This window comes from Protopterus annectens, chromosome 2.part0 (assembly GCF_019279795.1).
Source record: "Protopterus annectens isolate FY-2018-M chromosome 2.part0, PAN1.0, whole genome shotgun sequence".
In the NCBI taxonomy this organism is placed as follows: Eukaryota; Metazoa; Chordata; order Ceratodontiformes; family Protopteridae; genus Protopterus; species Protopterus annectens.
In genome coordinates, this window is record NC_056728.1 from 1102497201 (window position 1) to 1102521565 (window position 24365).

The following is a 24365-nucleotide window of genomic DNA, read 5'->3' on the forward strand; positions in this document are numbered from 1 at the left end:
TACAGTTTTCCTGTCAACCTGTGTGAGACCTAGTCATAGCCCTTTGTGTAGTCTAGGTAGGCCTGGTCTTCTGGTATTTTCCAGTTACTCTCACTAGTAACCCAGTCATAAAATTGGATCAGTTTTGACTGAAAGCTCTTCTTTCTATGAATTCATGTTAGTTGATTGCCTGGCCATTGTTATCCTTTTGTTAGGAAAACAGCCAGCCTTTGCTTTACAGTGTTGTCCATGAATGTCTCGGTCATTGCTCCTAAACTAGTAGGCTAGAAATTCCGCATACGTTTCCTGCCCCCCCCCTTCCCACAAGAATAACATACTTACTGTCCTCCGGTCCTCATGCCGGTCTGTACTGGTAATTGATCCTTTTAATGTCTTCCTCAGATCAACTGCCATCACAGTGGCAGGGGTCCTGAGTACAATGTGAAGTAGGTCACATGGTCCTTGTGCTTTAGCTTCCCTATAGTCTGTTCTGTCTCTTTCTCTATTCTGGACTGTGTCCACAGATGTTTCTGCTCTTCTGTGTCTCATTACTAACATGGCATCCTCACTTGGCTTTGGTTTCCTTTATGAAGACTTGCAAAGTATATACATCCAGTACCTCTCCTTTTCTCCCACTCTCTTTTGTTCTCCTGGCCTTCTTTTTGAGCCTGGCCAGGACTGTTCCTACCTTCCTCATGTATACTGTATACCTAAAAAATGGCCATTGTCCTGTCTTGGTCCCCTCTGCCAACTCCCTTAAAACTTGAGTCTATGATGCCCTCATCTCTGTTGCCCTTTTTTCACCCCCTTGTACTCTACCTTCTTCATCAGTCCCCCTTTACCTCTTGTATGCCTTGTCTTTTGCCCAAGTTGCTAACCTCTCATTCTAATGCTGCCACATTGGCTTTGTCAGTTTTTTGCATTTTAATCAAACCCACATCTATAACCCAAAGTATTCCATCCCTGATCTTTCCAGTAGCTTGTTTACTCCCTCACTTTACTTCAAGACTTATAATTTATATTTAACCCTCTCCCTTAGCTCAGCATAACTCATATTCTTAAAATCCCACTTCATCATCTTTGTGTTTATATTTGTATCTTCCGCCATCCTTTTCAGTGACAGTAACTCTGTCTTGGAGAAAGGCAGTCTATTGATGTTGATTCAGAACTGTTCAGATATTCACAGTTCTTATCACTGAGTGATGCACATCTCATACTGATGAAGTTAAAACTGAGAAGGTATAACTACTTTTTGATAAGTTATTCTTAGGTCTTCTCAGTAGGATATTATCATTTATTAGTACTAAACCCAAGGTTGTAGTTCTCAGTCCTGATAATCAACTTCCTTGTTAGGGAGGGAGCTGGTTAATATATGAAGTATTTAAGTTCATAAGGAAAAAGAACAGAGCTGCAAGTCAGCTCTTTCTTTCATTTCCAAGCATCCAGCATGCTTTAGGTTGACACAGTGGTGCTCTGTTTTAGTTCCCCCAAGTATAAAATGGCATATTCTGTTTAGAATCATCTGGATCAGGTTAAACAAAATAGGAAGGATCTGGCCACACTAGTTGTAGTCTGTGTTTCAGTTGTACTGATGAGGACACCTTTACCAATGGCAGCTGTGGCTTCCAGGTAAAGATATTGTGAGAATTTCCAGCAGATGTTTTTTTTTGGGGGGGAGTGATGATGATGATGAGTCACTGAAAGTTTGCATGTTAGCCAAACTGTGAGGTATTTTGATTGAATGTACCTTTTTCAAAAAAGACACCATTCCATTTAGTGATTGTCCAGCTCACTGGAAAAACCCTTTCAACCCTTGTTAGATGCCAGTTTTAATTGTGATGTCATTTTGTTAATAGCCTCATCTTTGGTCTTGTAAATATATTGAAATTCATAACATTTAGTTTTAATCATTTTGAAAAAGAGCAACGAAGTTTGAAATGTTACATGTTTTGTTTAATCACTATTTGCACATCATTTTCTACTGGTAACTTTCTGTTTATATATGCCTTTCTAAACCAACTTTTGATAAGGTATTATCTTTCTGGGTGCATTTTTCTTGTTTTGTGATATTCGTGTGTAATTTTAACCATGCTAAGGGTTGTAGCTGAGTTCAGCCTTGTCTTGAACATTCATGCATCACTTGTTCAAAAGGAGCGTGCTGATGAGTTATCCTTTACTGGAAAGTTGGCAGTAGTTATTCACTTCTATTATAACTGTGTCTTACATAAAGGTCATGCATTAGACTGGATAGGAAGTCATTCTTAAAATATGAAAAATGTAATCCCCTTCACTAGTTGTGTTTCCAAATTCCCTTAAAGCTTTACAGATCAAAGTTATGAGTGCCCTTTTGTTTGACATATCCAGTATGAAGATCTTACTAAATCAGAGTTTCTTTTTTATTATTGAAACCTGCTATAATTTTCCTTCAATGAATTTTTTCTTCAGTTGGAATGAAACTGATATTTATGCTTCCATCTTTTGTTTCTTTGTTTGGCAGCAATTTCTGTAAGTTGTCAAGTAGTTTCCATGTCTGTGAATAGCTGGCAGATGATTAAAACAGTGGGAACAGGCAGTTGTTACAAAAAAAAGAGATTTATTTTCATGTAACTGCTAGGGAAAAAAGAGCAAAAATGATTTTCAAAAGATATGGGCAGAACCGTATGGAGCATTGGCCCAAAGTAATCCTTGTTCATAACTTTTTTTAAACTTTTGCAAGCTGTTGTGTTTAGAGTATAGCAGAATCAGTAAGTCTTGTGGTATTGGTTAAGAGATTTCTAGTTAAAAGAGAGTGTTGGTAGTCACTTACACTCAGCTGTGTTGCAGGAAGCTCGAAAATTAATTTTCTCAATCCTGTGTCAGGCAACTGGGATGGTGGCCAGTGTCACTGTAAAATGTAAATGGAAACATATTCACTTGTGTTCAATTGATGTTAAAATGCAAGAGCCCTCTGATAAGTTACCTAGTAAAAGTAATGTGTTTTGAGTGGCAAACAATGCTACACAGTCTTCAAAAAAAGAGTACACTTTGTAAAAACACTCTAGGTATTTTTGTAACTTTTTGGTATGTGACTGAAGTGTATGAGGAAACTTTTGTTTAAAACCACATTGCTTATAACAGCCCAGGTGATGCAGTACCAGATGTGGCCGTTTTACCTTGGAAGCCATAGCAGAAAGACAAAAGCACCTTGTGCTTGTTAACAATGAAGAGATGGGCCAAGAAAAAAACTATTTGTACTGCTAGCTGAAGGATGTCTGTGTTAAGTGTTCTTCTGACAACAGGAGCTTATCCAAGCTAGAGAAGGCTCTTTTGAGTATGCTTGGTCATTGTCTGTACATGATAGACTTTGATTTCGTAAGCTGAACTAGGACCTGCCTATAAGTTGAGTAAGTGTCCTAAATATAGTCTCATGTGCAGTAAAAAATATTCAAAACATGCAGATGTAAGGTGGTGTGATGACACAGAGGTATGGCACCTTGACTGTGGTGTGTGTGACTTATAATTCATTTGAGATACAGACAGCAGAGGCACAGGTGGATGAGGAGTTAAAAATTGATGCTGCATCATCCATTTTTTTTGGGGGGGGGTCCCAGTTCTCCTGCAGGAGAGATTTCTGTGGATTAGACCATAGGATAGCACATTATGCATGGACCTCTGAGTGTGCCACAGTGATCTGGGTTTAATCTTTGATTGGATGCTAGAAGAACTAGTAGGAGAGAGGAGGGAGTGAGCAACCAGTGCTGGATCTTCAGTTCTAGGGGAAGGATTCATCCAAGTCTTCTGCAGGAGATGGACCAGTGTGCAGCCCTTGCACTGAAACTGGGTAGTGGGGGCACAAATGTGCCAAAGAGTACTACTAGTTAAAAGTAGCAGAAGTGCAGGGTCTGTATTACATAGTCGAAGTTTCTTAACTCTGAATACCTAATGGTCGAACCGTTATGTTCAAAGTTACAGAACTTCGAGTATGTAAAAAAAAATAACTACACAACGGACAAAACAATAACTTGTAAGCGGGGGGGGGGGGAGCCCCACCCCCCCTGCTACTTAAATATACCAACTCCGAGATCGCACCACATTGAAGTGAATGGAAACCTCCGCTTACAGAGATTTCATTCAAATGCTTGACTTTTACAAATTCGAATGTATGGTCTCGACCATTTGTGGTTCAAACTTGTAAAAGTTCGACTACGTGATAGGAATCCGAAGTGCACACTTTTATTGATACTAGTGCAATATACATTGCACTGTGCATGGCAACCAATGTTGGAGGATGATGGGAGGCAGCAAAATCTCCTGTGTCCTTATTGGCTGAGGACCACCATCCCCAGCTCTCACCTGGCATCCCTAAAATACCAAGAAGAGAGAGAGCGAGAGAATAACGTGTGGGCTGAAAAGAGATGAGAACATGATGGTCATGGGCAGAATGGGTAGGTGGAACAAGTATACATAAACAGTGAACCCTGATGTGCTGTATAGTAGAAGTCATTGTAATAACTGCTTTCACTGTAGTAAGTGCCTTTTGTCTGCTACCAAACATCTCTGTCACCTTTATGACTTCTTTCCTGCCTCCCATATTGATATGTCCTTCTGTGTAGCCCCCTCCCCCACTTCAGGATTACAACCGTTAGTGAGATTTGTAAATATTTATCAGTATAAATTGGGTAATCACCATATGGTACCAGTGGCATGAAGGCTATCCCATAGTACCATTATCACCTGTTAATGACCTCTTTAAAAAGTACAGCTCTCTGCAGAAAAGAAGAATGTCACTTTCCCACAATTTGTCTAGTGTTTGAACCCCCTGGTTTTATCTGGATACCATTCTGTTATTTTTCTGTCATTCTGTAACAAGTTGCTTGAAACACATTTCAGATCCTCTGTCCTTCTGGGGAACTTCATCCTTTGTATCCCCACCACATCATTGTTTTGTGTTAAGTAGATTGTTATTTAAAACACACATTCAGAATATTTGAAAGTTAGTTAAGTCAGCCCAGTTTAAAGCACACTTGCAAAAAAGTGAAGCTAACCCTGTAACTGTGTGCATGTGAGCCTAATGCTCAGGGGTGTGTAAACATATACATACTCACCACAGGGAGACACAGAGTAAGACAATGTGGAAGATGAAAGAGACATCTTCTTCTGCACTGTCCGAGAGAACCATGGTGACTGCCATCTTTTCTAGAGTGTGAGAGTTTGCCAGGGAGCAACTTGTGAAGGATACAGTCCACTACACCACCAGAAATGTAACCACATAATGGGCACAGAGGGGAAAGTACTATATGGGCATAGCCTGGTATTTTAAGTAAAATATGTGCAGAAGACTTGACAGATTAATGGGCTAAGTTTTTCTGTATGAGCATAAGTGTTGTGTTGTAGGGTGTCATATTTTGACAACAGTCTAAATACCTTAATTCGTGGGTTAACAAATACTCAACATATCATGCAAATATTAATTGGCACACTTCGGTAGTTTATTAGGCTGAACCTCCAGAGATGTTTACATGTTGACATTGTCATGGCAGTGCATCCTATTTTAGCCAGTTTAAACTGAACATGTAATCTTTCCCGATGAACTGTACCCTCATTGCCTTCCTAATGTGGTTGACAAAAAGGTCATATTACAATAGTAACTCCTCTTTTTTGCACCCATGGTAGTACCTGAAATGGGTGTTGGGGACCCTCACCAATGCTTATTGTATTTACTGTACAAAAACATTTGATACAATAGAACAAAATATGACGCTTGTGGAGTTTATATCACTTGACATGTCCAGTGATGTCCTTTCATGATTTAGAAAGCCTATATGCAATTACTTTCATTTAGTTTGGACCAGCAACGCTCACATTCCTGTTTTGTATGTATTATCGCAAGAGGTTTAATGTTAGTTCTCTGCTTTTTACTGTTATTTTCCAGTGCCGTCACTGTTCATGTGTACTGTTTTGTTTTATTTTATTTTATTTTTACATTTGTTAACTTGGTAGAGGGCTGGTCGAAGAGCCCTTTTCAGCCATGGCCCGGGCCTAAGGCTTATAACCCAGTTGCAGAAGTATGCATATTGCATACAATGCAGGTGTAATTTAGACACAATGTCTTTGGCTCTGTATGTCATAACATAAAGGGTGCAGGCAAGATAGATCTGCACTTTCCAACAAGTATGCACTTAAATGATTTGATAACACATTGCAGTGAAAGTGTTTTTTTATTTATTTTACTTTATTTTATTTTATGTTTACTGGGAAAGTCCAACTGGACACAGGTTCCTTTTCAGTGGAGGCTCAGGGAGAAAAGTTCAAGTTACAAAATCATACAAGTTTCACTTACAAAAAAATACAAAACATACACACACTGGAAAAAATTGGCTTGCCTGCAAGCAAGCAGAAATTATTAAAATGACAGTTACAGGATGACAAGAAGGAAATGAATATGGTGCCAATTGATGACTCCTTTATACCACTAAGTTGGGGAAATGTTAATTTTTGTGGTACTCAGGCCAAGACCGCTTTCTCCTGAGTACAGAAATTACCAAGACTCAGTACTGCAACAGTGACTGCAATGAACATAATACAGTTACAGTTTTCTACAGTTATCAGTAAGCACTTTCTTGGTGTGTGTGTGTGTGTGTGTGTGTGTGTGTGTGTGTGTGTGTGTGTTGGGGGAGTTATGACTGAAGACTAATAAATCACACAAGATTGGAGGGAGATGTCACAGGCAGACTTCCCCTTTAAGGTCTACAAACATGACTGTACAAACACTCTCCTGTGGTACAAGTTTCAAGATGCAGAGAAGACCAGAAATCTAGACCACAAGTTGTACCCCCGACACACACACACGCACTAATTGCAGTGCAGAAATTTACAAAAGACAATTGGAACAAAGGATACAACAACAATGTCTCCTATGGAAATACTCTACAGTGCTTTCCAAAACTCAAAAGCATGCTGCTTGACATTGAGAAACACAGCCTGTTTCAGTAAGAGAATTTCTTACTCATGCAATATGCACTGTAACCATAATACAGTCCTCTCAAGTTAGAAGGAATCCTTCCTTTGAAATAGCATGTTTAAGAAAATTCTTAGGCTGCCAGAAAAAGGAAAAAAAAAATAAAGCTGCATAGGCAAATTATCATAAGCAGTAGATGCTGAGTTACTGTTGTGCATACCATGACAGGGATCTCTAATGGTGGCCAAGGCATCCACCCTGATACTCTGAAATGAACACCCTTCTGTAATAGATGGGGTGATATCTCATTCATCCTTCTTCATGTGTACTAGAATATAGGTACATTTACCCACACCATCTTTAGTGCTTTCTTGCACCCCCTAGCACAGCAGAATCATGCCCACATCAGGATCTATTAGCAAGGATTGCCCAGTATTGCATTTTGTGACATAGAGAATTCAAGTCCTCCTTTGGGAACCTGAATGAGAAGAGGAGAAATGTCAAAAGTCTAAAGGGGTAAGGGGTAATTTGATACGTATTCCACGCCCTCATGGTTCCACTGCAGTAGAAGGGAAGGGAGGAATAGGACTGCAACAGTGACCGCAGTCTAACATCAACAATTATGGTAAATTACCCACACCACTGTACTACATTATTCATCTAGAACCTAGATTCTAGATCATTGTTAGTCATGCCAATAGAGAAGATTCCCAAACTGCCTCTTTCCATTGTAGGGTGGTTGGCATACTGCTCAGAAGAGGAATGGAGAATGCCTTTCAGAGTAACAGAAGCACATCCATGTCCTTGAGTAATAGCTGCGTCTACAATGTCCTAGGAACTAATTCTTTCCAGGAAAGGCAGTTGAAGAACTCTTGTGGAATGCGGCCTAACTTTTCTGCAGGACCTGTCATGGGACTTGTATCAAAAGTTGGTACAATGTGTTAGCCATTCTGAAATTGTTTGTCACTGCTAATCTTTGTTCCTGGGCAAAGAAAACAGTCTGATTTTCTAAACTTAAGGTCTAGCCTGGTAACACCTGAACTGTCTGTGCACATCAAGGGAGTGCATGATCCTTTCTCCTGTATTCTAGGTACTGCAGAAGAAAACTGGATGTTAAATTGCCTGGCTGAGGGCTGCTTGTATAATAACTTGTGGCATAAGCAAGGGTTAGTGCACAGGGTCACCCTTTTTTATGTTAATACAAAAATGTATTTCTGTTTTAGAAGGCCTGAAGGTCCAAGACTTTCTTAAGCAGGAGTAACAGCTTTCAGAAAAGCAAGTTTTCTAGCTCATACATTTGAATGATACTCATGCAGCAGGGTCTAATGGTAGCAAGGTCAGTTTCACAAACACAAAATCATACTTCCAAGCTGGGACCCCTTTTCTCTTGGGAGGCTTTAGATACAGAATACCCTCAAGGAATTAGATGATGGGGGGTCTGGGTGCCACTGGAGTATTTTGGGGCAGTAAGACAGAAATTACTCATGAAAGAAAATAGCTCAGACATGTACAAGAAATGACAGCTCTGTGCTTGCCATAATGTTGGATCTTGATTATCCATGTTATTCTACTTGACACTTAGTGGCAGCGACTAAGGATGAGAAAGCCCCATTTTGTGAATATTATTTCTTTGAAGCAGTGACATGGTGGCATCATTGTGTTGTGAATGAAAAACTTGTATCTGGAATTATTATCTTTTAGTGTTCTGGCTAGTAGCAAACATAAATTTACTTACAGTAGCCTTACAATGATTTGTGAACATGTGATGAGAAAAAGTAATTGCCTTCAAAATTAAGGTAGAATGCCAAAAAGATTTTGGGGTGACATCTGGCAGTGGGAGATGCAGTGGTGTTTACAAGGGTTGGCTGTAATACACAAGCACCATAGTTGGTTTATAGATAATTGGAGACTTTTGTTGTTGTCTCCTCTGACTGTGTTGAATTGGGCTACTTGTTGAATTAGTAACATCTGCATCATTAGACAACAGGACTTTCTGGGTCAGGTGTTTTGACAAGTTGTAACATAGTTCTGATATATAAGATGTAGGTGATGGTGACTTTATGACAGGTTTATAAGAGTTTGCGGGTCTACCTAGATGCCTCGGTATCACAATAATGTGATGTAGGCAATATCATATGGGTCATTGAGATCTGTTGTTAGATTATTGTTTAATTTTTCTTCCAGAGATCATAGTTTTTGATTTTTCTACTCCCTCCCTGGGCCTGGTCTGTTGGCTCCTTTACCTTTGCACAGTTAGTTCTAGTGGAATGTGAGCTGGGTTTTTCTGATCTAGGTGAGAGCCCTGCAGCCCATATAACTCTGGCCAGAGAACCCTTGTCAGCCCCCTAGTCCCCAACAGGAGTCAGACAGAAGGGAGCATGCAGCTTATCTTGATGTGGCAAAGATGGGAGGGGTACTTGTAGCACTTTATTTATTTTGTGTATCCGTTTATATATCTGTCTGCCTGTCTATCTATCTTTGTTTACCGGGAAAGATCAAATGGGATAAATCCCTTTTACAGCAGAGGCCCAGGCAGAAAAACTCCACATATAAAACCATTTATGACTTGTATATATAAAATGAAATTATATAATATCAGAAGAAATACAAAATATAGGAAAGAGAGTGAAAGTTAACATATTTTACAGTGTGTACACATGATAGAACAATGAGTACACTAGCTTACTTCGAGATAATTTAAAAACGGAGCATGTACATAGCTTGCATGAGTATACACAGCGTTGAACATTCGTGTGAAACAGACACAGGTATGTGTATAGTAGAGAAAAACAACATTGCAAAAGAAACCGTAATGTTACCTGCGATTTCTAGCAATTAAACTGAAAAGAAGAGGGGAGGTGCACTACGGAAATATTAGAAACAGGGGAAGGTGGCTGATAATACAATGTAATGTAGTATGACATATTAGTTGTAGAGGAACTATAGATGTATCATTACATTTAAGATTGAGCAATAAAGTAATTATGAATTTGTGAATAGTTGGGGGCTACTTGGATTGTTATAATAAGTATTAGTGTTGGATAAATAGAGAGAGTGTGAGAGGTGAAATCGTGATAGTGTTGTACAGTGAGAAACTGGTTGATCTAATCAGAAAGGAAAAGAGGTTGAGTGTTGTCATTTAAAGTTCACCATTGATCTAATTTATGTAAACAAAGTTCCTCCATGCGTCCTTGTGGCCCATTGCAGAGAAAAAAAGGGAAGTGGAAAAACATGGATTTGGAGAAGAGATAGCAGGTGTGGCCAAAGATTTATTTTAGCTATGAGGGGAGCAGGAGCACAGACAGTTTTTGCCTAGATGTTTTAGTAGTAACTTGAAATTATATATCTTGTCAGTCTGTTTTATTTGCAAAGGGATGGAGTTCCAGTATTTACTGACTTGGTGGGAGTGTAGAGAATCCCCAGCTGAGTTGCTTGTTTTGGACATGGAAAGATTTATTTCTTGACTGTAGTACTCTAGAACTGTAGTATGGTTGCAGCAGTTTTTTTTCAGTGATTGGCATTTTTCAGAGAAATTAATTAAGTTGTGGACTGTCGTGAGTATGTAAGGCTGTGGGGGAGTTCTAACCAGTGTAAATCTCTAAGGACTACACAGTGGTGGGTCTAGTAGAGTATTTTCTACAAATTTGGCTGTTTTATTGTAATGTGTCAATTTTAGGTTTAAGGGTGGTATTGAGATTTGTAAAGATGGGGGATGCATATAGAAGGGATGGAATTAGGTATAGTGGGGTAGCTATGGATTTTCTTGCAGACTGTTTGAAAAAACATTTTGCTGTGTAGACTGATCCTGATTTCCAGTGGTCCTTTTGATGGCTTGGAGCAGGTATTAGTCATATTTAAGCATGTCATCAAGTAACTAATCAAGTAATCAAGTGCCAAGTAGCTTCTTTTGTGATACACATTCAGTTTTTGTGTTGTTGAATGACAGGATATGGAATTTGTGTTTTTTGTTTTATGAGACTTTTGGCTGTAAAGACTATTATTTTTTTCGTTTTGGGTTTGAAGAGTAGGTTTGCATTGCCAAGCCAGAATTCTGTGGACAAGAAAGCCTGTTAAGTGATATCTTGTATGTTATGTAGTGACTGTGCAAAGCAGCAGATTGTTGCATCATCCGCATTGAATGAAGGTTGCCTGCTGAGTAGTGTTATGGAGTTTGTTGATAAATATGATAAAAAGGAGAATCACAGGTATTGAATCTTGGAGAATCGCGACTGTAACTAGAAGGAAAATATGTCTTGCTTCTACGTGACTGCTTGTTGCATATTTGACAGATAACTATGGAACCAGGTTAGAGATGATATGTTTAGACAAAGAGATGCTAAGTTCAGTTAATAGTTTTTTTTTTTTTTTTTTTTTTTTTTTTGCATCACCATGTCAAATGCTGTTGACAAGTTGAGAAAAATAGGTAAGACTAGGTCTCCATTGTTCCTGTGTTGATAAAACTGGTGATGGTGGTTCTAGTGCTCTGCTTTGACCAGAAACTGGGCTGTGTGGGAGAAAGTAAGTGGTCACTGAGGAATTTGATTAATTGGGAGTGTATACATCTTTCCAGAATTTTGGTTAGGGGGTAACAGGATCATTATAGGTCTGTAATTAGTTGGATCTGCTCAGCTGCTGCCTTTATGGAGGGGGATAATAAATGTTTTTTGACAGATTGTTGGGACATAGTTTCCAGATATGGATCTGTTGATTAGGATGGAGAAGGGAGTGCTATAGGTGTGGCTGCAGCTTTTATGTATTCTGTTGGTAGGACGTTGTCTGGCTGCCAGGGTTGGCTTTTTTATAGTTGTAATAGGGACAGGAGTTGGCATGAATTACTGTGCAGTGTTGTCATGGGTTTCTGTAATGGTGGATGGTAGACTGGAGTTTTGTTCGATTGCTTAGACTGAGTTAATGAAGTGGTGATTAAACTGAATTGGAATGCTGTCTGAGGCCTTATTGATTATAGTAGAGGGAGTGGATGTTTGTCCTGGGTGTAATAGTTTTTTAGCAGATGACCAGAAAAGAGTGGTGTTGTTTTGATGTGAGTTTTGCAGATCTGAGAAATAGAATTTATTTGTCATTGGTTATTGGCTGCTTAAATGGGTTTCATAGGGTTGTATATTCCTGAAGGGTTCTTTGATTTTTGGTCTTGCACCATTCTTTCCAGGCATAGTCTCTCTTAGTTATTATATATTTGCTTTCAGATATTAACCATGGGGCTATGTATGACTTTACTCCTATGTTCCTGTTTGTTTAGTACTTTTAGAAATGTTATGTTAAAGTGAACAATTGCTTTGACTAAGGATAGAGTTTTAATAGGTATGTATGGATTTATTCTTGTTGATTTTTAATGAGGTGGCTAGGACTTCAGTGTTTTGGAACTATGGGAGTTGGTGAGGATATTTAGTTATTTCTAGGAAGTTTTTAAATATAACTGCTGTGCTGCCCCCATGTTTGTGTTACCTTTCAAATGTGATTATACTATATCATAGGTAGGTACTAGGCTATTGGCCCAAGGGCTTAAGTAAGCCTACCCTGGCTTTCGCCACCCAAGAAAATTATTTTCCTGTGCCCCTGTCGAGCAGAGCCACAGAAGGGATCCCCGGAGTGAATTTCCTATTTCCCATCCACTCATCAAGATTTTTCTTGAAAAGTGCTAATGAGGAGCTTTGTTTGATATAGATGGGTAGCTTGATCCAGAGTATGGGAAGTCTCTGGGACAGGAATCTATTCCTCAAGCATGTTCTGGTTATTATAGTGACAGGGTTTAGGTCCCTAGAGCATGTAGCTCGGAGGGATTGGGATTTCTTTAGGTGGAGCATGTCCAACAGCTCTGGGTTTGACATAGCTTTGTATGTTAGGCAGAGATCACCTCAGAGTAGGTGATATGCTACCAAGTAAAGCTGGAGTTTTTTGAGACAGTCAGCATAGGGCTTCTGTTTGAGGCCAATACTCCTCTTTGTGAGGTACTTCTGTGGCTTTTCCAGCTGTTGTTGATGTTTTGTGAGGTACGTTCCGAAAGGGGTGTTGTACTCTGTAATGAGTCTAATGAGTGATGAGTAGAGGGGAACAATGACCTCTTTTTTCCTGGATGAGAACCCTTTTGTGGTAAGGTGTGCCAAGTTGAAGGATTTTCTGACCACTGTGACGATGTGATTATCAAAGGAGGGACTACTGTCCACCTGGGTCCCAAGGTCTCTTATCACACTTTCAGTGTTAAGTAGACTGCTGCCTATGTGGTAGTTCATGGGTACAGAGTTTTTACCAAAGGGGGTGACAATGCACTTTTTAGCATTGAGCTTGAGGCTATGGCTCTGACACCAGGCATCTGTCTCAGTGAGGCCCATCTGTAGGATGTCCATGTCGTTTGGGGACTCTATTATGGCTCCTAGTTTGAAGTCATCTGTGAACTTCATTAGCAAGAGACCTTCTGTGTTAGCCTGTACATCAGAGAAGTAGATACCAAACAGGAGAAGGACCCAAGACTGAACCCTGTAGTACTCCACTTGTCACTGATTTGAAGTTGAATTTGGAGTCTGCAACTTTTATAGTGTGGGTTCTGTCAGTGGGCCAGTTGACAACCCATCTTGTGACCTAGGGATTTATACCTAGTTTAGTGAGTTTATCTATAATTCCAGAATAGGGGATGGTGTCAAAAGCCTTGGTGAGGTCAAGATTCATTATCACTTATTCTGGGGTTTTGCTACTTTTATGTCAGCGTTGTAGTGTTCTAAGCTTGCATGGAAGTCTGAAGTTTTATTGCAGATGCTTTGGAAGTTTATAGTGAGTAGGAGAAGGTTGGGGCCTTTAGTGAGCAGAGGGGAGTGAGAATAGTATTGTTTGGTTAATGGTAGTCTGTATTGGTTGTGGGTTGGTGGTAGGGCCAGGACTGGAATGAACATCACCACCAAGCTTTCTTGATGGTGATTGTGATAATGTGAGGTAGTGCCCGCTGTACTAGGGGGAGAAGGGCAGTCATGTGTAATGCATGCTTGCTGGAGCTTTGTAAAGAATTATATGTCATTTGAATATCAAACTGATTTGCACACATGCTTCTGTTAAAAATGTATTTGTAAAGTTGCTTGTGTTAAAATGTATCAACTGTGGATTCTACTGGACAGAAAAGAAAAATACATGTATGTCAGACTGTATTGTTGTTACTAATTAAATGTGCATATTTTAACAGATGATGCTGGGAGGGAAGGGATCAAGCTCAGCCCAGCTAACTTTAAGAAAAATAGCCTGAGATTAAATGACTTAGTTTGGGCCATAAAGATTTCATCTCACAAGTCTGAATGCAGCCAGAGTTGCAATGTCTGTGAAAAACGTGGGGTGGGATCTTGCTCTGTTGTCCAAAGTGGCAAACCCTGAGGTGCCAGAGTATGGCTTCTTAGTTTCTGCAGGAAGGGCGGAAGTGTTGGAATTGTTTTATAGCTTCCAGATACTGTATTAAGCTTTAGCAAAGTTCTGTGTGTGTATTGAGACACCTCTGTGCCAGTTCTTGGATAAGTTGCTAGTGAGGGGGCAGTGTGGGAGCCATAGAGTTAGGTAACATGATGTGACGTCATTCTGTAGCCAGCACTGAAATTGTATTTGAATACCTGTGGGAGATGTGATAGATGCACTTTGTTATTTGACCTGACAAGAGACCTTCATCTAACTTCATCTTGCCTTAATAAGTAACCAGGGAAAAGTAATTATTCAGCCAGGTGAGATTAGCTAAACGTTTTTTCTGTATCTGCCCTAGTCTTTCCATTGGTGTTTTTTTTTTGTACTTTCTTTGATTGAAACTCTGATGTTTATTGTAAACATATATTCAGTATTTTCATGTTTTTAATATTTATTATTAAATATATCTAAAACTTTCAGTGTGGCTGGTCTTTTAGAAAATATTCTAACATTTGAAAGTACTTGTATTTATTTAGTGGCACTGTGGCTGCATGATTCTGAAAGTCTTGCTGCTTGGTTAAACACTACTATTTGTATAAATATTAATTTTTCTAAGTGTAATTAAGTACCCTTATATTAACCTTAGAGGAGCTGGCTTTGGGTGTTCTGGTGGCAGTGTATCTACCTTATAGTCTGGGTGGAGGTGGCAAAGCAGGTAAGCTGCGCCAGCCTTTCCCAGGGGTGTGTGTGTGTGTGTGTGTGTGTGTGTGTGTGTGTGTGTGTGTGTGTGTGTGTCTGTGAGCTACTTTGAACAGGGACATTGAGAACACTGATTTCACAGAGAAGTATGGTGGAGGACTTGGCTTGGAACACCCTGCTAAGGACTCAACTCAGTGGGGAGTCTTATTTTGGGGCCTGGAGAGAAAGCCACCCCAGGACTGGAGTGTGCATTCCCTATGTGCTGTTAAGAGAAATTGTACTTGGTGCAGAAAGCTGTATCTGAAAATACTGTGTGTTTTTTCTCAGTGGACATTTTATTTATTTATTTATTTATTTATTTCAGTTTGATTACCAGGAAAGTCCACTGGGCCAGAGGTGTGCCCATTTTCAGTGGAGGCCCGGGGAGAAAAGCTCCAATAAGCAATATGTTTACAAAGGTTTGCATAATGCAATGGAAATACATACAAACATGGTTACGAAGGTTACATAATGTGTTACTAAATACATATATGAGGTCATGCAGTCAGGTACAGGTGGATAGAATAACACTGAAATGCAATTTTGATCTAGGTAGAACAGCTAGTAGGTACACAGGTGTCAGTGGGAGGAGTGAGGCTCCTTGATCACTGGCCCAGACAAGGGACATCACATTGATATTATCCAATGGGTGTAATATTTGGGTTTGAGTGTGCTAATTTTTATTACGTGGGGTCTATTTTAGATGTTTTTCATGTGTTGGTGTATGTGCAAGTGCAGTAGTGAGTGTGGGTCGAGTCCAGGTAATATAAGGAAGAAATGAGATTTGTTTAAGTATATGCATGCATTATGAGCAGTAGGTGAGTTTTGTGTAGAACTTATTATTGGGATGCAGAATATTTATGCTTTGTAATAGTGGTTGTATGTGTGATAAGCTAAAAGTATCTTTTAATACATGTATTGGGAGTGTAGGAGTGGTGATGGAATTAGAGTTTGTACAAGGGAGCAGAAGTTTGTTTGGGGGAAGTTTAATTCAGTGATAGTAAGTAGACTTATTGGTTCATGAATAGGGGTTTCAGAGGTTTGGGTGGAGAGCTAGGGTGGGGGGGAGCTAAAAATCTGTAAATGTAGATGAAGTGGGGGTAGCTGGGAGTTAGGGTAGAGTAGCAGAGCGAACCCCACAGCCAAGCCGTTGAGATGTTAGATAATGTGGAGCAGCATTTTGGCAAGGTAAGAAGAGAGGCAAATACTGTGTTTCCGCTGATAGATACTTTTATTTCTATCACTGGTTTTGTGTGCAAAATGCAGAGTTTAGCACTTTGAGTTTTTACAGGGAAAATGCTTCTGCTTGTTAAGGGGGAAAATCTTATTTAAAGTTGTTGCTGTGATTATTACAATATGTTATTAGCACCTATGCAGTGTGGAATGTCACACCTCCAACAGCTACACACAACTTTCACTCAAGAGCACATTCTGAAAAATGAACTTAAAAAGCATAAGATAAACAAATGTAAATGTCATGAACAATAAAATGTATTAAAACAGTGCAAATAGCAATGTTATCAGTAAGAAGTATTCTTTACAGTGATAACAGTAAGTGGATTCAAAGTCTTTCCATAAATACTATATTATTTTATAATATATACAACCCCCAAATTATATTTTTGTTAAACTTTCACAAACGTATCTTGGAAAATGTACAGCCTAGACATTTATTGTTAGAACATTTTTGTTAACCAGTCATGAGCTTTCATATGACAACAAGAAACTTCTCTGAGTGGATATTTATTAAGATATTTACAGAAATATGAAACACATACTTAATTGCATAGTTATCAATAGCAATAGATAGTGCTGAAGCTATCCATCTTATAGTGCAAATATCAAGGAGAGTTTTCTTCAACAACATGTGAGTTTTACCTGATGTCATGTGACAGCTTATAAGTCATTTGTTTTGTGAAATATTAAGTACATACGGAAATATTGTTTACTTTCAAAGTTACTTTACTGACAAACATTTAAGGTGTTAGGTACAGTGTGATATAAAAGGACATGGGCAATGAATTTTCCTGTCTCCCACCATGGCATATCACATCATACCCCTCAGCAATATGTAGGGCTCCCAGTAATGAAAATATGAACATAAATATGAAGTTATGAATAAGTGACAAAGTGATTTATTTCTCTGCTGCACTACATCCTCGGTTAATAACTCTTCACACATTCTAATAATGCATATTACTAGCTGGTAAGTCACTTAGTTAATGAAGCCAGACCCCAAAAAAAGGTTTGCATGCCTTAAGGAGCTATTAATGTAAATTGAAGGTATACAAAAAAGATGCCATGTTGAATGAGTTAGGGAAAGCAGTAACACCTTACTTGACTGGTAGTACACTTAATGTGTGCAAGTAAAATCTTTTATTACACTATGTTGGTAATTAGAGGGTCTATTTCAACTTGAAGTATTGTGATACTGACAGGGATTTTTATATTAGTGAAGTCAGAGTTGTGCAACAAAGTAATTTTTGGAGCTAGCATACTCCAGTAGTGTGCATAATACAAATTATATGGGTAGTTGACATTTATTAGACAGACAATATTAGTTACCTAAAGGATTTATTTCAATATTTATACTTCAGATATTTCCAACTGGGGGTCTTTTTTTGTTTGGAGAATGAGTGGTCTTTTAGTGTAAGCATGCTTTGGATGACAGGTATAGAATGGTGAGGCACTTTACTTAGTCAGGATTGGGACCCTTTGCTGGAGAAACGAAATAGGGCACAGATAAGACAGTATGTTAAAAAAGATGAGTAAAGAGTATTTGTCGTTCATGAGCATGGTTAGAGGAGGAGAAAAAATACAATCACTCTGCTGCCTTTGCCACTGTTCCTGTGAATAACCTTTGTCTATTAGTATGTTACACCTTTATAAGGTCTTCAGGGATTATGTAAGGTGGGGAGGGGTATTTATTTACTGTAACAATATGTGAGCAAACCTTGCAGAAACTGTGTTGTAGTAAATCTGCTACTTTATATCTTCCTCCTGGTACTAATAATTCATCGATATGCTACTGACATTTTCATGTATGACTGTGCTACAGTTAACACTTAATTATATCCAGGGAAAACACAGAGTCACAGTGATGCAGATGGCCCTAGGATTGGTAGGGAGGATGCACTTGGTGAAGGCTTATCTCCAGGGTACCCTGCTGATGTGTAGTGGACAGATTTGGAGTTGGACCTGCATGGAGTCTAGGAAGAACAGCCAAAGGCAATGCATGGGTCATTGAAGTATAGAAAAAAATTGTATCCCAGCAAGGCTAGAGAAGGCATTTCCTGTAGTGAGCAATGCATGATGGTAGTGTTCAGCAGAGTCAGTAGGAGTTAGATCCATGTATTTTTGGGCTTGTTCAGGTCAACATGATTTTTAATGTGATCTGCAGATTTTACTAAATTAAGTCTTTGGATTGGATCTTTAGATGACTCTACAGTAGTTTCCTTTTGGAGCTCTGTGAGGGATGATAATTACCTGCTTATAAGGCATCCTTGGGATAATATTACTGTTAGCCAAGAAGACTATAATTTGTGCCTTTTTTAGGCAAGGCTCAAAAGTCAAATCCACCCCCATAGACAGCACAAGGAACAAGAAACTAAGGGTAATGCTGCTAAACGCCAAAAGTCTAAACCTCAAGATGCATGCACTCGAAGCTCTCCTCAGTATGGAGAACATTGATATCTGTGCAGTGACAGAAACCTGGTTCAAGGCTCCAGAGAGCACCCCAGCACTACCAGGCTATACCTCGTATCATGCTTTTTGGCCTCAAAACCCAGACTGAACCACAAAAGGAGGGGGAGTTTCAATATTTATCAAGGATATCCACACCTCCAGGTTAGTGGCATTGCATGAAGTATCGGAGACCATCCATATGCAACTAACAGTGGGCAAGACTGCTTTTCAGTTTATAGCATCCTACAGACCACCCTCTCAAAGTCAGGAATCCCATTCGGCTTTCCTGAAAACATTGGAGAACATGAAGATCTCTCCGAACACCATTATATTGGGCGACTTAAACTACCCAAACATTGACTGGGAGCACTACTCAAGCCCCAGCACCTTAGCCCAAAGATTCCTGGAAATTATAAACTCAAATGCTATGGAACAACTAGTCACCACTCCCACAAGAGGGGACAACATACTAGACCTGATCATTACCAACATGGGGACTCTATGCTCCACATCAGAAGTATATCCCTCATTGGTAAGATCAGACCATAAATTAATTTCACTGGATGTCCACATCCCGACCCCACCCCCAGCCGAGAAAACCACAGTGAAAAACTTCTCAAAAGCGAACTTCTCACTTCTCAAAACCGAAGTGGAATCCTTCAAGACCCCAGGGCCAGTGGAAACTACAGCCCAAACTGCACAATCCTATATAAATGCATTCTATGGACATCTCCAGGAATGCATGGATCATGCTATCCCAAACAAAACCAAGACCCAATCATCCAAAGGCAGGCGTCCAGTCTGGTGGACCCCTGCCATAAATAAACTGTACAACAGAAGGAGGAAGCTACTACATGATAGAGCAAAATCCCTAATAGGGAAGGCATCTCTGATCAGTACTAGCAAAAAAGTATGATCCCTCATAAAATCCTCCAAGGCCAGCTTCGAGAGAAAAATTGCACAGGACACCAAAGACAATCATAAGGCTTTTTTCAGTTATGTTAGAAACCTGGGATGCAACTCCCAGACTTGTTCTGAGTTGATTCTAAATGACATAAAATACACTGAACCCACAGACGTCGCCAATATCCTGGCAGACAGGTTCAGTGCAAACTTCTCCACCCCCCCTCCCCAAAAGAGCAAGTATCTATCCCGGCAGAGGGCTGCCTCCCAAACATCTCAGATGCTCAGGTGAAGGCTGCCCTCTCCAAAGCAAAAAACACTGCTTCCATGGGACCAGATGGCGTCCCAGGTTGTGTCCTACATGAACTACAAGAGGAGCTAATCCCTCAAATAAAACAGCTATAAAATCTCAGCCTCACTACAGGATATGTGCCCACAGAATGGCATACAGCAACAGTGGTCCCACTCCACAAAGGTGGAGCCTCTACGGACCCTGGAAACTATCGCCCCATAAGCCTGACTAGCTTAGTCTGCAAGGCTATTGAGAGGATCATCATGGAGCTCATAAACAAAGACATTGGGGACCTACAGACACTAGATCCTACCCAGTTTGGCTTTGTCAAGGGCAGATCCTGCCTTTTGAACCTGGTTGACTTCTTTGAAATAGTCACCAAAACCATAGATGAAGGGAAGGTAGTCCACACAGCCTATCTGGACCTTGCAAAGGCATTTGACACAATACCCCACTCGGGCATCATAGATAAGCTATCCAGCTTAAATATAAACCCCTATGTCACAAGATGGGTCACAAACTGGCTCAAAGACAGAACCCACAGAGTGAGAGTTGCTGGAGCCATGTCAGACTCGAAACCGGTCACAAGTGGTGTCCTACAGGGTTCTGTCCTGGGACCACTCTTGTTCGGTATATACTTTTCCGAGGTACAGGCAAACGTGGGAGGCCTATAGCTCACCAAGTTCGCAGACGACTGCAAACTGGGCGCCATAATCAACTCTCCAGCTGACACAAACATCCTTCAAAAAGGTCTCACAGAGACAGATAACTGGTGCCAGCGCCATGGTTTAAAGCTAAATGCCAAAAAATGTATAGTCATACCCTTTGGCAAAAACAATGTGCCCACAAATTACCACATAGGCGGAAACCCATTAAGTACAGAGAAAGTTATTAGGGACCTGGGGACCCAAGTTGATAGCAATCTCTCCTTTGAAAACCACATTGCCAAAGTGGTTAGAAAGACCTTCTACATAGCCCACCTCATCACGAAGGGTTTCACATCTAGATCAAGAGAGGTAATCGTGCCCCTTTATTCATCCCTCATCAGGCCCATCATAGAATACAATGCCCCTTTTGGGATGTACCTTACCCGACACTTGCAGCAATTAGAAAGACCCCAAAAGTATCTCACCAAGAGGATCAAGGGTCTCAAACAGATGCCATATGCTGCTCGGTTAAAACAAACTCCAGATCTACTCAGTTGCATACTGCCTACTGAGGCGATCTATGCCTGACATACAAAGCTATGTCAAATCCAGAATTAATGGACATGCTCCACCTCAGTAAATCTAAATCCCTTAGAGCCACACGCTCGAGGGACTTGAACCTCAGCACAGAAATAAATAGAACTTGCTGGAGGGACAGGTTCATAACCCAGAGGCTCCCTTTGCTCTGGAATAGAATTCCAGTTCATGTGAGGCAGAGCACCTCACTGAATCTCTTCAAGAAGAATCTCGATAAGTGGATGGGGGATCGTAGGTTTGTCCCAGGGATTACTCCCGTGTCACTATTAGACAGAGGCACAGTAAACTAAACCTTAAAAAGGGCACAGTATACTCAAATCAAGGGGTGGCGTAAGCCATACAGAATCAGGCTAGGCTTATAACTGCCCCAGGGCAGATAGCCTAGTATGAAACTATGAACCTATGGAGGTGGAAGTTGCTAGAGCTTCTTGTATTATCGCAGCTAGAATGATTATTTGAAAATCTAATAAAGGAGGAATGAATGATAGGCCTAGGGGGTAGACAGATGTTTCATAATAAATGGTTACACTGGATGAAATATTTAGATAGTAATGGCTAGGTGAAGGCAAGTGAAAGGTAAGTACAGTTGTATTGCAGGGGAAATGGTCAGTAATAATGCTACAGAATGGGACTGCTTACATCGCCCCATTCAGTTGGTGGTTTAGACAAATGTATTATGAGGTAAATGGATGCAGTAAAATGGATTTGTTATATAAATTAGAAGCGGGGAATGTAAGAGAAAGTATGTTGATGCTGCCTTTGTAAGTGGCTGTAGGGAACTAAGCTGCAAGTGTCAGTTGATATTCCTGTAGTAAGTGATGTATCAATGTTTATTATTAAGTAGTGTGCTGTGTTTGTGTGTTTATTTTGAAAAACTTTCAGTAAAATGTTTACTTAAAAAAAAGAGCCAAATTGCATCATAAACGTACATCTAGATCTAGCTTGGGTTGTACAGAGTTCCCTTCCTGATGTTATCTGGTAAGAGCCTGCTTGATTTGGGAGGTGGGCTCTATTAAGGGCTCATAAAGGGTGGCAATATATTTTAACTATGTCTGCTTAAAGGTGTATATGTTGAGACCTCTTATGGTCCCTTTGATTACTTGCCTAATATTGATCCTTTATTCTTCTGTACTTAGAAGTTAAATACTTCAAACCTCTGGAGTGCGTTCTCCCACAGAAAGGCCCAATATGTCTTATTCACTTTCACAATTATCCATATCATTTGCCTCTTCTGGACTGCAGAGACAGACATGATATCAAGCATCTATTTTTTTTTTATTCTGAGTTCCTCACACAGTTGTGTTTTCTGGTTTATTATATCAACTGGGAAATTAAATTCTTTTCAGAATAATTTTGGACCCCCAAGTTGGGAGGGGTTATCATATCTAAAAATGGCTTTAGCATCTGAGGTGATTTCTTTGCCTTTGTTCCGGATATTGGAATATGCTACTCAATTACTTCTAGCTGTTGCCTTTTGTAGGCATATCAGACACGCAGCTATTTTTTTTATTTTTCATTTTATCATTGAGCCCATAGGGTGCATCTAGACCTTCTTCAATAGAATGAGAAATGATTATTCTTCCAAGGGAGAAAAATTTGAGAAAATTTCCAGAGCAAAGTACTGATTGCTCTTATTGGATATGGGCTTTCAGTTTCTCAGTGGCAGCTCATGAATAAGAGGGTATTGATAGTCTAGAGCAAATAATGGTGGTCAGTTATGGAGAAGGAAAGCACACTGCTAGAATAGAATACTTGGTGTTGTGTTACTAAGGAGCCAGTCAAATAAAGATATATGCTTATAAATCAGATTACAATGGGTAGGAGAAATTATCAACTGGAATAAATCACGCCTTGCGAGAGTTTTGCCAAATGTAGTATTTTTATTTATTTGACAGCTGGGCTGGGTTGAGGACCCTTTTTAGCCATGACCTGTATCTTTTAGTGTAGTAATAGAATGATAATGACAGTGACTGTACTCCAAAGCAAGATTGATCAGTAGTACCCTGTTAAAGTTGGTCACTGTTGTCTAATGTAGGATCAATTACTTTTAGCCAATAAATGTTAGTCAGACATGGTGATTTTATTGTGGTTGGCGACTCTGTAAAATATACAATTGTACTGTTGATGTGATTGAGAGATGGCTGTGGCTTAAGATGGGCTGTGATATTCTTCAGTTTAAGGTAATTACTTCTCAGGTACTTTGTGGTGAACTAGATAGTTCATTCATTGTCAACATATGTTTTAATTTCTGGTATCTTGTAAATTTTCGACAAAAACATTAATAGAGCCCACCTCCAGTCTTGTGTGTGTGTGTGTGTGTGTGTGTGTGTGTGTGTGTGTGTGTGTGTGTGTGTGTGTGTGTGTGTGTGCATGTGCTGGAAGATAGCTAGAAGTTTCTTTTAAAGGCAGATGTTACAACAGGACAACACATGAACCAAAACCGTGGTTCACCAATGAGATTAAGCTTGATAAGGCTACCTTTGTTTTAAGTTTCGTATTTATTGCAGATGCTCTCAGCGTTGACTAGTCCAGTATTTAGGCCTTGCTTCACACTGATGATTGTTTGGGCTGGTGTAGCTGGACCAGAACTGATTTCTGTGGCCCATGTTGTAATTAAACATAGAAGGGAAAGGATAATTTTAATCTTGAGAGGCAGTAACACTCCTTTGAGAAGCAGTTCTGATCTTAGGTGCATTTTGGATTTCTCTAGTAATGGGAGTAATTGCAAGTGAAGATTTATCAACTTACAGAGAGGCAAAGCTGAGAGGTGTGTGGGTCGTGGGATATGTGAGACAGCCTTATTTCTTTTGTACAGTTGATAGTGTAGTCATACATTTCAGAGTAGCTTATGCAAATGAGCTGTACCATAGTTCCCCACTTAAAGCAGTGTAGAAGGCAGAGATATAACCCGTTTTCAGAGAGAATTAATTTACTAGGATCTAATGTACGAGAGGCATGGAGTTAGTTGGACTTAGATAAGGAAGAATGGGGTAAGACGGGACATAGAGAAGAATAGAGAAATGGAAGTGGGGGGCAGTGACCACTACAGATATCCCAGTGTAATTGACCTCAGTTGGAATCACATAGGAGCATCTAGTTGTGGGAGTGGGGAAGGGAAGAGTGAGATGTGCAGAACTAGTTAGGGTGCAATGTTAGCACAATTTCAGCCAAGTATCAGACAGCAAGTGGGGACACAGAA

The 24365-nt window shown here is 39.8% G+C and overlaps 1 protein-coding gene across 2 annotated transcripts in view; it reads left to right on the top strand.

Annotated features, from left to right (window-relative positions):
• The window catches only part of TBCK (TBC1 domain containing kinase), a 1512759-nt gene that overhangs the window by 902660 nt on the left and 585734 nt on the right, over window positions 1–24365 (top strand). The window lies entirely within an intron of this gene.